General features: G+C 37.1%; 1 protein-coding gene across 1 annotated transcript in view; it reads right to left on the bottom strand.

Annotated features, from left to right (window-relative positions):
• LOC149160206 (Optic atrophy 3 protein (OPA3)) overlaps window positions 1–14912 on the bottom strand; it is a 97601-nt gene that overhangs the window by 43700 nt on the left and 38989 nt on the right. The window lies entirely within an intron of this gene.

The following is a 14912-nucleotide window of genomic DNA, read 5'->3' as shown; positions in this document are numbered from 1 at the left end:
CTTCCATCCAAACCTTAGTCACCTCATTCAAGTTCATGTTCAAGTTCAGCGGCCATGAGGTTTGGCAAAAATTCAGCAGTGCAAAACTATGTAATAAAATTCAGCATAAGTTCAAAACCTATATAGTTCAAATTTAAAAAATTTAAATATATTTAGTAGTAAATTCCATGTGCTCATATATGATAAAGATGAAAGTCCCATAACAACATTCAACATATATTTCAAAAAGACGATATCATGTTAAAATTTTGGAGGTCTAGGTTAGATTTTATCAATTAGGATTTTTGTTTTTTTCCTTTTAAAAATTGAATTCATATAAATCAACTTTGAAGTTCAAATTTGGCTCGAAATTTGACTTCAAGTTTGGCTTGAAATTTAGCATCAAGTTCGAATTCAGTTGAAGTTCAACAAATTTTGAATTTCAACCTTGGAATTTGATGAAAGTAATGTTGAGGCTGTTGAGAAATCTGGGGGCAGCCACTGTAGGTGATTTCTCTTATAATCATAACTGCTTGTGACGTATTTTTACTTTTATTATTTAGCTTCTTCTTTCATTTGTTTCTTATTAGAGTTTTTCTTCATCAAACAGTTACCAAACCACAAAGAACAATAAGACAAAGGACACAACATATAGGCAATCAGCCAGGGCCAAAACCTCTCCAAACTGAGAGGAAAACCCACACAAATTCTTCTTCTTATAGAATCTTCAATTGACGAATTCCAAGACCTAGACCCTTGACCAACAGCCCCTCCAAGACCAATTCAAAGCTTCTTCTTGAAGTACTTCTCTTCCTTTAAGTCCACACTGGTCAACCTTAATCCTCTGCTTCAGATTTCGGCCCAAATTCAGAATTTTGGTTCACAGTTGCAGACGTGTAGTTTCGATCCTTTCTGCAGAAACCCTAGGTCACATATGTGACCTAAAATATGGACAAATTCACTCTTTTCTTCTTCACTGGGATAAAGACTTCTTCTGCAACAATTCGGCTTACTTTTCCACACTTCTTTGACACTTGATGTTCCTTCTTGAACTGACTGTAATTTTGTCCGTTTGCAGCTGAAAGTGTGCCCTAGATACAGTCCGCACGTGTGAGAGAGATGTCCCAAAACAGGCCCAAATAATTATGTTTTCTTCCTTCTTATACTTCTCCTTTCTTCACTAGGGTATGCGGCTCCTTCTTGTCTCTAGATCGAACTTCTGTGATACTTGTGTGTGTCCTCTTGAGAGAGGCCGAGTCCTCCTTTATATAGCCATTGCTGGGCTCCAAAATAGGCCGACTTCACTAGCAGGCCAACTCGATGATGCATATAGGCCGACTTGACTATTAGCTTGTATACTTGGTCTTGGAGGGGTTTCCTTGACAATCTATAGACTCATATAATTTCTTTTGTAATATGTAACATGCCCAAAAAGGGTCTCTTACACACGACAAAGACTCATTTGACATGTAGACCACATGACAAGCCCAGAATCTCTCAATGGGAGCTTTACCTACAAAATAAAATTCCTTGAGAATGAAACCCATGCCTCAAGCATAATAAAATAATTTTATTTTTTCTTCTTTACATCAATTACATAAAATCATGATTACATATGACATTATGAAGACCGAACCTAGTTACATATTTCAACATAGGCTTGTAACTAGGGCAGGTACTTTTGCACAAGCCTAAGTGTCTAGGCGTGCAAAAAGTCGCCTAATATCCCTTGAACCTTAGCAAATTACTTTAGTGATTAAAGTAATTTCTTTTATAAGAGAAAAGTGAGTTAATCTAATCTAATGCAAAAGTTATTTGCATTAGTGAATTAGATGAGTCTCAACCATCAATCGTAAGTGAGGCAAGATTTAATCTCAGCCATCAATCATTTTGGAGATTATAGTTGTGGATTTGGTCATAACTCAAGCATATAAAAGAAAGGCTAGGCCAAGGGAGAAGACGCAACACATAGGGGCACAAGGCATTGAGAGAGGCATCTCAATGGTGGGTGGAGAAGAACTTCTACTCAAGTGTGCCAGGTCTGAGGAAAGTTCTAGAGTGCCAAGGAGATATAGAGCAGCCAAGACTAGGGCTTGATCAGTCAAATCAGATCTAGATTTGTTGTTGTATTTTCCTCAATTTGGGCCATTTTCCCAATTAGGGAGCCCAAGTAGGTTCTAATTAATTAGATGAAGAATTGTTGATTGGACAAAAAAAAATTATGCGCATGTGTACAGTTGGTTAATTTTTATTGCTTCCATTGAATATATTGTTTAAGTTAACACCCTAGCCATGCTTTTGTTCAAAAGATAAATATGATAGGAACTAATTGCCAAGATTGCTAGGGTTCAAAATTTAACATGGTATCAGAGCATTGAAGACCAGTCTCAACAATGCGGTAAACATGCAAAGATAAATATAGATCAGGTCGTACATTCTACAGAGGCAAATGATAAGTAAAAAAACAAGGGGCCACACGACGTAGGAAGCAATCGCTGAAGTTGAAGAAGAAGAAATTATTTTAATGTCCACAAGGCTAAAGATAGCCTATGGGACAAACTGCCTTGACATCTGATTTATTCATTCATCCATTCTCCTATGTAGCCTCAAAATGAGCGCTCCCAGCTTCTCAACAATACCTTCACTAAATAAATTATCCCAATAGTTAGTTGTTAGAACATTTACATAATTGTCCCTAATGTCTTTGAAGGCCTCGCATTCTAAAATGAAATGTTTTTTTGTTTCCACTTTTCCAGAAGAGAAAAAAATACACTCTTTCTTCCCAAACTTCTTTTGGTCTTTTTCAAGGCCCTGTTTCACAACTGAGTTAATGAGAATTAGTCCTTCACTGAGCAATAAGAATTTTGGCTCTCCATGAAATATTGGACCTTATGTATGCTTTTGATTATGATTACGAGTGGGATTAAACTCTTCAATATATTACTTTCAATTTCTCCCTAGCTCTTTATCCCAAGTACGTTTGTGGAACTTATCCATAACAAAAGCCTTTATCTCTTTACTATTTGTGGGGCACATGTTCAAGTAAATACCCCATTTACTAAACCATTTGTTATTTTCCGCATCCAAGTCTTCTTTCTTTTGCACAATATGTCATTGAAGACAACCTTAAGCCATCTACCCTCTTCCATTTGCTCAATTTTTTTAAATATCTTATGAGTCGCACCATAGCAATTGCTTCAATAGGAGCAGCCCCCATTTCACTTAGCAAGATATCATAAGGAACACTTTTAATTTTGAGTTTGTTCGTAACAAAGTGCTTCTAAATTTTCTCAATTTTCTTCCATTGTACGTGTTACAGATGTTTATATATATATTATGAAAAATTGAATGATGATCTTCACAATGAGGACCCCTGGCTTAAATATAGCCTTGGGTGCCTTTACATGAGGGGTCATGATCTTTTGAACATGTACCTTCTTCCTAAATTAATCATAATTAATATACATTTAATTTTTATACATAATATTGCCTTCCCCTCAAAAAATGCTTTGTCCTCAAAGCATAGGTAATGAGGGATGTTGTTGACGAAAATATTTTGTTTCCCAAGAAGCATCTTCTTTCGGTAGGCTCTTCCACTTGATGAGATATTCTTTAATTACTCGAGAACGTAATCGCTTTTCTCTTGTGGCAATGATAGTTGTCAGTTCTACTATAGCTTCTCCTTCAATATTCAATGAAGGAAGTGTTGTTTGATGTTTCCCAACATCTTTTTCAAATAGGAAACATGGAAAACATTTTGGATGCGGCTTGTTTCGAGTAATCTCAAACCATAAGCTACTTGACTAATTTTCTTGATAATTTGATATAATCCATAGAACTTAGGAGCTAGTTTGTTTTTTCCTTCTTGTTTTAATGATAGTTGTTTATAAGGTTGGAGCTTGATATATACCCATCCTTTGCTAAATTCTCTTTCTGATCTATGTTGTTCAACTTGTTGTTTCATACGGTTCCTTGCAATATTTAGGTTCTCCTTTAGTGTTTGAACGACTTTTTGGTTCTCCTCTAGTTGATCTTTTATTGTTGGAATTTTTATATCATTTATGGCTAATTCCTTCCATTTAGGAGGTTCATAACCATAGAGAGCTTGAAATGGTGTCATTTTTGTTGAAGTGTGATAAGTGGAGTTGTACCACCATTCTACCAGATGTAACTATTCAAACCATTTCTTCTGTTTCGCTGTTACAAAACAACGAAGATATGCTTCCAAACATTTATTGACAATTTCAGTTTGTCCATCTGTCTAGGGGTGGTACGCTGAGCTCATGTTGAGGGATGTCCCAATTTGTTTGAAGAACTCCTTCCAAAAGTTTCCCTTAAATTTGGCATCTCAATCACTAACAATGATCTTTGGAAACCCATGCAATTTGTAAATATTTTTGCAAAATATTTCGATAATTTATTTTGTTGAATCTGAACTTTTTATGCCCATGAAGTGTGTGTATTTAGCGAGTCGGTCTACAATCACAAGGATTTTATCCTTCCTATTTGAAATGGGTAGCCCATCAATGAAGTCCATCGCTATTTCTTCCCATTTTTGGTTTGGAATATGTAGGTGGTGGAGCAATCCTGGTGCCAAACTCTTTTCATTTTTGTTTCTCTGACATTTATCGCATTTTGCCACATATTTTTGAATTGCCTTACACACCCCCGTCCAAAAAAATGATTGTCGTGTATTATAGTAGGCTTTTAAGAATCTCACATGTCCAACTATCGGTGAGTCATGACACTCCTTAAGAAATTTGGTTTTGAATTTGGAAGTGGGACTTAGATAAATTCGTCCCTTATACCAAAGGATGTCATTCTTCCATTCGAGTTTTGAATTTTGAATAGGATTATTGATTAGGTTACATATATCTGAATTCTTCATGTATTCACTTCAAATTTTGTCCAACCATTCTAGGACTATAGTTGAGATTGCAAGTAATGATGGGTCTTTGTCTTTTTGAGATAGAGCATTAGTTGCAACATTGTCTTTACCCTTCTTATGGAGAATTTCTAAATCAAAGGTAGCTATTTTCTCCAACCATTTTTGTTGTTCTGATGTAAGTGTTTTCTATTGTAAAAGTTATTGTAGGCTATTGTGATCCGTACGTATTAAGAATTTGCTTCCTAGAAGATATTGCCGCCATTTTGTTAGGGCATGCATGATGGCAAGCATCTCTTTATCATATGTTGATTTCCAACGCTCCCTCTCATTTAACTTTTTGTTCTCAAAAGCTATGGGATGACCACCTTGCATTAATGTGGCTCCTAATCCAAATCCGAAAGCATTGCATTCAATTATAGCAGGTTTTGAAAAATCAGGAGTTGATAACATCGGTGTTGAAGACATGACTTCCTTTAATATTTCAAAACATTGTTCTGCTTGATCATCCCACATGAACGAATTTTTCTTTAAAAGATTTGTCAAAGGAGCGGTTATGTGGGCATAATTTCGAATAAATCTTTGGTAGTATCCAGTCAACCCTTAAAATCCTCTTAATTTAGAGATGTTAATTGGTGTAGGTCATTCTTTTATTGCCTTGATCTTATTAGGATCTACCTTTACTCCTTTGGTTATTATGTGTCTAAGGTACTCTACTTCTTCTTTTCCAAAAGTGAATTTGGACATCTTTGCATAAAACTGACTTTCTTCTAGTATACTGAGAACTTGTTCCAAGTGTTGTAGATGTGACTTCCATGTTTTACTATAGACTAGAATATCATCAAAGGAAACTAGCACAAACTTCCTTAAGTATGGCTGAAATAACCCATTCATGGAACCCTGAAAGGTTGTTGGAGCATTAGTTAAACCAAAAGGCATTACCTTAAACTCGTAATCACCTTCATGAGTTCGAAAGGCAGTCTTCGCGACGTCCTCTAATCCTATTCTGATTTGGTAGTATCCGAATCTCAAGTCCAATTTTGAAAACTATTTGGCTCTATGAAGTTCATATAACATTTTGTCTATGAAGGGAATAAGGAACTTGTTCTTAATCGTTATCTTGTTCAATCCTTTGTAATCTACGCATAGTTCAAACGATGCATCCTTCTTTCGGACTAGAATCATCGGAGCAGCATAAGGGCTTCTATTATTTGTGAAGATACGACATTTTAAGAGATCTTGGACTAGTCTTTCGATTTCAATTTTTTGATGATGTGGATATCTATATGGCTTGATGTTGACATGGTTTGATCCTGACTTGACTTTGATTATATGCTCAATTTCTATTTCAAGAGGCATCCGCAGTGGAAGATCTTGGAATACTTTTTTGTATTTTTGAATTAGCTCTTGAACCTCAGGTGGTTCTTTGCTAATCAATTTCGAAGCCAACATTTCCATCTGATGACATCGCACTATATATGCGGGTGCTCCTTTTCGGATCAGTTTCACCATCTGATGGGATGACACAATTTGATTTTGAGGTAGTTGAAAACCATATAACTTATATTTTTGTCCTTCCCACCTAAACTTTATAAATTGCTTTTCATGCTTCGCCGAGTAAGTGCCTAATGTTTGAAGCCAATGGACACCTAGGACTACATCCCACTCCTCCAAGCAATACAGTGTAGAATGGGGATTCTAAACTGTAGTCCTGAATTTGCAATTTAACCATATGGCATTTTCCTACTCCTTTGATCTTCTTTCCATTTGCTACCATCACTTTCATTTTAAGCATTGGATATGTGAAAATGTTGAGCTTTTTTGCAAGATTTGAATCCAAAAAATTGTGAGTGCTTCTTATATCTATTAGAACTATTACATTGTTCTTTTTGAAATGTCCTTTTAACTTTAAGGTCTGGGGCTAAGTTATTCCTGTCATGGCTAGTAGCGATACTTGCGAAACATTTTCACCATCTGATTATGGGCAGAATTGTTGAGGATCCTCAATTTATTCTGTCTTATTCTTCATTATCTAAATCATTTGTTGTTTCACATTTATATAAGTTCTTGGTATCATTCCCCTTCTTCTATTATTTGCACCTCCATACTAGATTTTCCTCCTTCTTGTAGATGTGGTTGAACATACTTTGTATTCTCCATGTCAAAAGTTTGGGGAAACCATCGTTTTGCGTATACTCTTTCAACTTTTGGCAACGATATTCTTTTGAATTTCTTTTCTACAACTTTTGCTTTCCTTCTTGCTTCTTCTATAGATGTAACATCATGAAGCTTCAGTTCATTCTAGAGATATGGTTTAAGTCCAGTGATGTATGATTAAAAAAGGAGTTTTTTCTGATAATTTGGGTACTCGTGTAGCTAGTGTTTCCCATTCTCTAGTATACTCATCCACACTTCCCTTTTGTTGTAGTCTAATGAGTTCTATGAAAAACTCTTCTTCCTTGACACCCTAGAACCATTTTAAGAAAGCATCTCTGAATTTACTCCAACTAGTCGCATATGCTGACTTCTTCCACCACATGTACTAGTTATATGCATCACCTTCAAGTTGCATGGACGCATGCTTGATTTTTTCATCGTCATTGTCAATATTGTAAATCTCAAAATACTCCTTTGCCTTATTGAACCATGCTACATCGTGTTTCTCATTACCGTCAAATTTCAACAACTCGAGTTTTGCTCTTCTTTGGCATGTGACAATTGGTGGATTGAATGAAGGAATTTGCTTTGAAATCAAAATATTTTGAAAATTCAGTATATTGTTTTGTGGATTGGGTATGGTAGATGAATGTAGAGATTTGGGAATGTGATGTGAACCTAACGGGTTTGATGTATTTGAAGAGTCTTGTTGTTAAGTAGCTGCATTATTCTTTGATTGAAAGATCATGCTCAACATACTCTTCGCTTGTTGGTGATGATGATCAACCAAGTTTCGCAGGTCTACTTGGTCCTTTTGCATGGCATTATAATTTTGTTGGACTGGATTCTCTAAATTGTTTGTTTTATCTAGGAGCTTCGTGTTGAAATTCTTTTAGATAAAATAAAATTTCTTATCATGGTAATTACTTACGAATGATATGTATTTTTTTCTTAGTTTTACTTGTTTATTTATGTCATCAAGTAATTACACAATAGCAAAACATATATAACATAATGTACAGAAGACAAGAGATGCCATAAATTAGGCTCCAAGCAAGGGTAAAACCCAACAAGGGGGAAAACCCAGAAAATCCTTCTCTTATAGAATCATATCAAAATGAGATATCCAAGACCAAGACCCAAAACTCCCATCAAAATGTCAAGTCCAACCCTCCTCCAAGTCAGTTCCAATGTCAAAGTCAAACATGGTCAAACTATCCTAAATCTAGTCAATTCTTGAAATTTCAGGCCTGCAATAAGTTCTGAAATTCGGCCTTCTCTTCACTAAAATTCCTCCACATGTGCGAGCTTCCTTTTATCCTTCTTCGTCCTTTTTCTTCATTAGATAGGTGTATAAGATATGTGTGATGATGATGAGTGAATGTCCTCCAAAGTTATCGAATTGTTCTCCATATATATGTGTCCAAGAGTTCGAATAGGTGGCTCTTGGAAGCCCAGGCCGACTTGTTCCCAAGGAGGGCTGACATGACGACTTTTGGTGGACTTAGACTCAATAAAAATTCTATTTCTTTTCTTTACAAAAAGTCCAAATGGGACTTGACCAGTGTTGCACGATATGCCCCTCGAATCAAAACCCCGAAACGCGACCCTTACAGACCTGTGGGTGATCCGCCGCTCGAAACGTGTCCCGAAAATTCTGAAACGCAGATCGGGCCGAAAAGGCTGCTTCTTGCCCTGTGGGAATCGTCCAGCCCGATCTGGGTTTTGGAATTGTCGGGACGCGTTTCAGGCGACAAATCACCCGGCCGAAACGTCTTGTTTTGAATGGATCCGTACGAATCACGACCAACTCCATGGGCAGCCGGCCGATTCCAAGTTAGGTTAGGGAAGGGAATGAAGGGATTAAAAGGCTCTTTCACCTCTCATTTGCTCACTTGTATTTTTTTAGAGCTTGGAGAAGAGAGGAGAAAGAGAGGAGAGCTTGGAGAAGTGAAAAAGGAGGAGCTAGGAGAAGGAGGAGGAGCTTGGAGGAGTAAAGAAGGGATTCCATCTACAAGAGCTAAAGAGGTAAGTCCAAACCCCAAACTCCCTCATTTTTTTGTCATTTTTTTTGTATTTTTCTCCTCCCTCTCCTACTCTTTCCCATTCTTTCTTCTTGCTCGTTTAATTGCAAGTTGTCCACACTTATATTCATATTTCAAGATGGTGTTTTTTTGGCTTTTACGTATCGTTCCACTTTTAGAAGGGAAGAAGAACAAGAGGATAGTGGTCCCCATATGAGTAACCCAACGTATGAGGAGGAGGAACGGTTTGAAGAGGAAGGGGATGAACCTGAAGGGAACACTGAAACACTAGAGGAGAAAGCTAAATTGACACCCTTGTGGAACTATGTGACCAAACTTGAAGGGGGAAAAGGTGGTGGAAGCTACAAAATTTTGTGCCCTCATGGTTGTCATGAAGGAAAACCATTTAGAGGTTCATATACACATGTGAGGAGGCATCTTTGTGGGGCGATGGACAGTGATGATAAAAAGGATGTTGTGGGGACACAAATTTGCCCAAACATTTCAGCTAAACAAAGAAGAAAATACATCCAAATAGAGGAGGTTGCACAACAAAAAAGCAAGAAACAAAAAACTCAATCTGAATTAAGTGCAACCTCTAAATTTGGTAGCTCATCTCCTCATGGTACTTCTACAAGCTCTGGACGTAAAAAAACAATAGGGGATTTCCTTAATGTTGTTGGGAGGGATGATGTGGATGGAAAGATAGTTCGATTTCTTTGTGCTTGCGGTGTACCATTCAATGTGCTTCGCTCTCCCTATTGGCATGAAATCGTAAAGGCCATCAATGAAGCCCCAAAAGGATACAAGGCCCCCAGCTATGAGAAAGCTAGAACAGTGTTATTAGAAAGAGATAAAGCAAAGATTCAAAGAGCTTTGACACGTTAAAAATACAATAATTAACTTCCTTATTTTTTAGATTCACTTACCATTCCAAAGACAACTTATCACTCCAAAAATGTTGTAAAAATTAAAAAGCATACCTTATTACTCCATTACAAATAAAAATATTTTATCCACACCTTCTCTCTCCCAAAAATCACTCATTTAATTTAAAAAGTATACCTTATTTCTCCACATTTTATCTTTCCATACAAAAAAACCTTTATAATCGCTTTTACATACTCCCCTTTTTAAAATTTCATTAAAATGTTGTATGAAGTCACTTAAAAAAAGAGAATTGTCGTTTCAGACTTAAAGCACACCTTAAAAATCATGAGAATGTCAAAAGCCATGTAATTTCTAGCATGACCAATTGCGCCCTATCTCCGCAAAGCAGAAAAGCCACGTCAAAATCTACCAGAGCTCCAAAGCCGAGGATTCGAACACAACACTCTCAAAGCAGCAGAGTAAGTTTTGACCAAAATGGACATAATAGCATTTCCATCAGCAAATAAAGGGACTAAGATTTAGAATACCAGTGAATAGGAGATTGTAGATAAAGATACCAGATGACTGTTGTATTCCATTTGAACTTTCTTCATGCGCCTTCTGAGTTCCACATTCTGCATATTATATAATCCTTGAGGGATAAGATCATCGTGCTACAGAACAGATGCTTTGCCTTGCTCAGATCACATGCAATCCACTAAGCTTAGGCTTCGGCTCTATTTCACAATAGGTCGCCACACTCGGCTCTAATGGCAAAAACCGATTTCTCATCGAGGCTCCACATGACGAATTGAACTCCAACTCGACACCAAGCTTGTCAACACGGTTCTCTGAACAGTAGACGAGTGTGAACAACCATGAAGCGCTAGAGTGGATGGTGATTCACGGCAATCAGAATAGCACCAACAGTTGGCTCTCATAGATATTCGATTCAGCACAGACCAAAAAGTAATACAGGCAACCAAATTCGACAGCTACACATTAATTTGTTTTTCATTGCACTAACAGATAATATTTGGATTGAAAAAAATTAAACAAAATATAAACCTGAGAGAGAAACAATGGCGCCAGCAAAGAGATGAACCCAACTATCTCCTTAGCTAAAGAAGTAAGGTCGTAGCATTAATCCTTCTACGCCCAAGGAAAAAACGAAGAGGCAGAGCTTTGTTACAAAAAAATGCAGGTCACTTCTATGCTGCAGGTATTGCACAGTGGTCTCAATATGGTCTTCAAGTTGTTGGCTCGGCTTTACACTGAGAGTTGACACTCGTCGAAAGAAAATTCAAAAGTTAAAAAAGCTGTTTGATTGGAAGGTGTTTTGTTCTTCTCCTTCTATTAACGTCTTCTTTTGTTTCAACTGAAGTCGAAGGCATGACATCCTCTGTCAACGCAGCTCAACCCCTGCTAAAGGATAGCTATGTGGGCTCAGTTTATGACAGCACATTACAACCATCAGTATGAGGATTCTCATTCCTAGCATGATTAGATCTGTTTCATGGATATCATTATTGTTGAGCTGCGTTGACAGAGGATGGAACTCGTCATCCTAACTTCATCAGATAGCTATCAAATGTAGATATATCAAGATCGGGGAGCTTGCTTCATGCAATGCTCTACGCATAATGTCTTACTAAGCCAGCATAATCAATGTTGTATAATCACAACAACAAAGTCATCTCATCAGAGTTTGGAAGTCAGATCAAGGCCATTATCAAAGTCATAATTATCACAGTATCAATACTTTCAACCAGGAGACAGGTAGATCTCATATCAAATCATGACTTCATCGTACCAACAAGTTGTCATCAGCCATGCATCATCAATCTGAACTTGATCAAGTCATTCTCATAATCATAATACAAGTCATTTTTGTCACTATGTGCAAATGCATACACCAAGGATTAGTCATGCAAGTTCCATTTTCATGTTGAATCACAACTATCAGTACCTCAACCATTTTTCTAAGAATAAGGAGGCCAATCTCCACATAGGTCATCATGCCCACATAGCATCGATATAAGGGCAAATCAACAATCGTCAAATCAGATCATCAGGTCAAGTCCAAATTCACTATCATAGAGAGATCTATAATCAAAGCATATCTCAGTCACCAATTCAAAGTTATTTTTCAAGCACCATGATAAAACATTGTTCATATATATCAGTAAGCCAAATAATGCCAACTTCATGTAGCACAAACATAGTGACATATCTATATGTATGTCCCAGTCACCTGCAATGTTCATGTAATGGCAAACATTCAAGCTTTTTGTACTTGCAGATCTTGCTATCTGCAACACATATGTGGAACTAACATCTTCCTAGTGACCATCCAATTTCATGCACAATACTTCAATCTATGATCAGCGATTTAACACCAACAACTTCATAAATCAGTTAACAGTAGCAGAATATGTCAGAGACACTTTGATTCAGAAGTAAAACAACTTCAGAAAGATTCAGGTGATGGTCAATTGTAGTCAAACCTCTAATCGCTCCCTTCAAGTTAGCATGAGAGCAACTTTAGCTGCCTGGACATTGCCTAGGCCTTAGCATGCGTGCATCTAGGGATGAGATCTCCTAGATATGTGACTGCAATTGGAGCAAAAACCCTAATTTTTGTACGAGCTTCAGATCTAAGATCAATATTGTCAGATGCACATAAATCATACTTCAACAGCAAATAGTAATAAGGGTAAGAATCTTTAGAAGAGATTATCCCTCTAACTGGGGATTTGCATCATTCATCTTCTTTCATGTAAGCAACCTGTCACTACTAGAGTCATGCAACAACAGATCTGTTAGATCATAACAGTGTTACTTGGGAGCGGGAGCGACATTTTCAGAAACTCCCGGTTTGGGAGCGAATCACGGAGTGATTTTTTAAAAATATATATATATTTTTTATTTTTTATATTTTGATATATATATATATGTCAACAAAAACATGTAGAATGATGAATTAGATATAAAAAAACATAGATTGATCATTGAACCATATCACATCAATCATCTAGAAGTTATAATCTTCATCAACCACATCCACAAGTTAGTAACATACATATTACAACATATTGAGTCTCATGAATCATGATTCATCAAATTCAATCTTAAAGTTTCAACTTCAAGCTTTCAAAATTGAAAATTCAATATATAACATTTATCATCATTGATCACCAAAGTTGTACTTGTAAGCTAAGTTTAACCATTACAAGAAATAATATCTAAGTTTCTAACTGTTAACATGAAATGAAATGTTATAAAATGAATTATGAAATGAAATGAAACAACTTTAGTCTTTCACGAAGCATCATATTCATAATTCACAATCATTACCAATGAGTTATAATTGCCAACTTCAAACTTTCATTGTCACAGTCATATATTGTTTACAAAAAATATCATTATGATATGAAAGAGTCAAGAGTCAAGAGTCAAGGACTCAAGACTCAACAGTTATGAAAACTAATAGAAACTAGAAAAGACAAGTAAACTGTAAATCTATTATCTACTACTGCATGCGGCCCTTGCCACGAGAGTCTACTTGTATGAGCAAATCGTGGTGGTCTTCTAGGAGTCTCCCGCACAGACCGACAACCAGAACTAGAAGGCACATGCCCTCCATGTGAGGGTGTAGATGGAGGTGGCGACAGCAAAGGAACAAGAGTCGGAACTCGAGCACTGCTACTGGATGGTGAAGATGGCATGGCTGCTGCTTCATCTTCATCCCTTATAAGTTCCTCTTCCAATTCTTCAAGATGTATAGTGCCATCCTCCAAATAGTCATCCTCTGAATGGTTGTTCCAAATTTTATATGTTGGATCCTCATAAGCCCGATCACAGTAATGACTCAACAACCTCAAGTTGTAGTGCACATAAACCAAGCTTTCTGCCCAGTTATCATTGAGTCTGTTTCTTTTCACATTATGTATGAAGCTGTAGGTGCTCCAACACCTCTCTGCAGAAGAAGTATTTACAACCTGTGATAGAACTTTTTTTGCCAATTTTGGCAAAAGTCCTTGGCCACCATATGGTTCCCACCATGTGAGAGCATCAAATCTGTCTCTGTCTTCCATTGCATGGAAGGTACCAAACAAACCAGTGCCACTGAAGTATCTACCTATTTCAAGGCGCACACTAGCACATTCCTCCCTGTCAGGTATCAACTATTCTAATGCATCCAAATATCCTCTAGTTACCTCTTCATCTAAATGGGGTTTGTCCTAACCCCACCCCCTGGTGCAGGTTGGCCCAACCAAGATGTAGAGTAGTATTTTGGCGTAAGGATATACGCCAAGCAATGTAGTGGAAGATTAACTTTATTCCACCGTACACACACACAATCGTGAATCAGTTTGTACAAGTCGAGATCATTGCTATGAACAATATCATTTATTTGCCCCAACATGGTATCCATCTGCTCATACCCCTCGCCAATCATAGGTTTATCTGTATCTGCAAACCGAATCATGTGATAAATGGGCTTGGTGAAATCCAATACTTGCCTCATACTTGCCCAAAACATACCATCAAGAGCGGCCTCCTCCACCAATTCAAAACCTCGTCTGTCAGCTGCATTTGTAGCCCTTTCCTTTAATACCTGCCAGTGTGGACTTGATACCATGCTAGCCAATGACTCTCTTACCTTCAAAAGGCGCCTGAAGGTGAGGTAATAGCTAGCAAATCTAGTCCTCGCATTCTTCAACAACTCCAATCTTGAGTGATTGCGGAAAAGGCCATGGGTATTGCTATGATTTGTAATAAATTTTATGATTTGTTTGCCTTTCTTGTACAAATCACCAATCCATTTGTATTGTTCATTTTTGTTCTTAACAACATCATGCATCAAAAGGTTCCATGTGTGAACCAAACACCCAAACCAAAATATGTTGGGGTATTTATCCTCAATAATTGCTCTCGCTGACTTACAATTAGGAGCATTATTAGTGATGACTTGGATGACATTGTATGGCCAA

The sequence above is a fragment of the Pinus tabuliformis genome, chromosome 5_2 (genome assembly GCF_031772625.1).
Source record: "Pinus tabuliformis cultivar Carrire ecotype Pingquan chromosome 5_2, CPIR1, whole genome shotgun sequence".
Taxonomy (NCBI): Eukaryota; Viridiplantae; Streptophyta; class Pinopsida; order Pinales; family Pinaceae; genus Pinus; species Pinus tabuliformis.
This window is presented reverse-complemented; position numbering and strand designations above follow the sequence as displayed.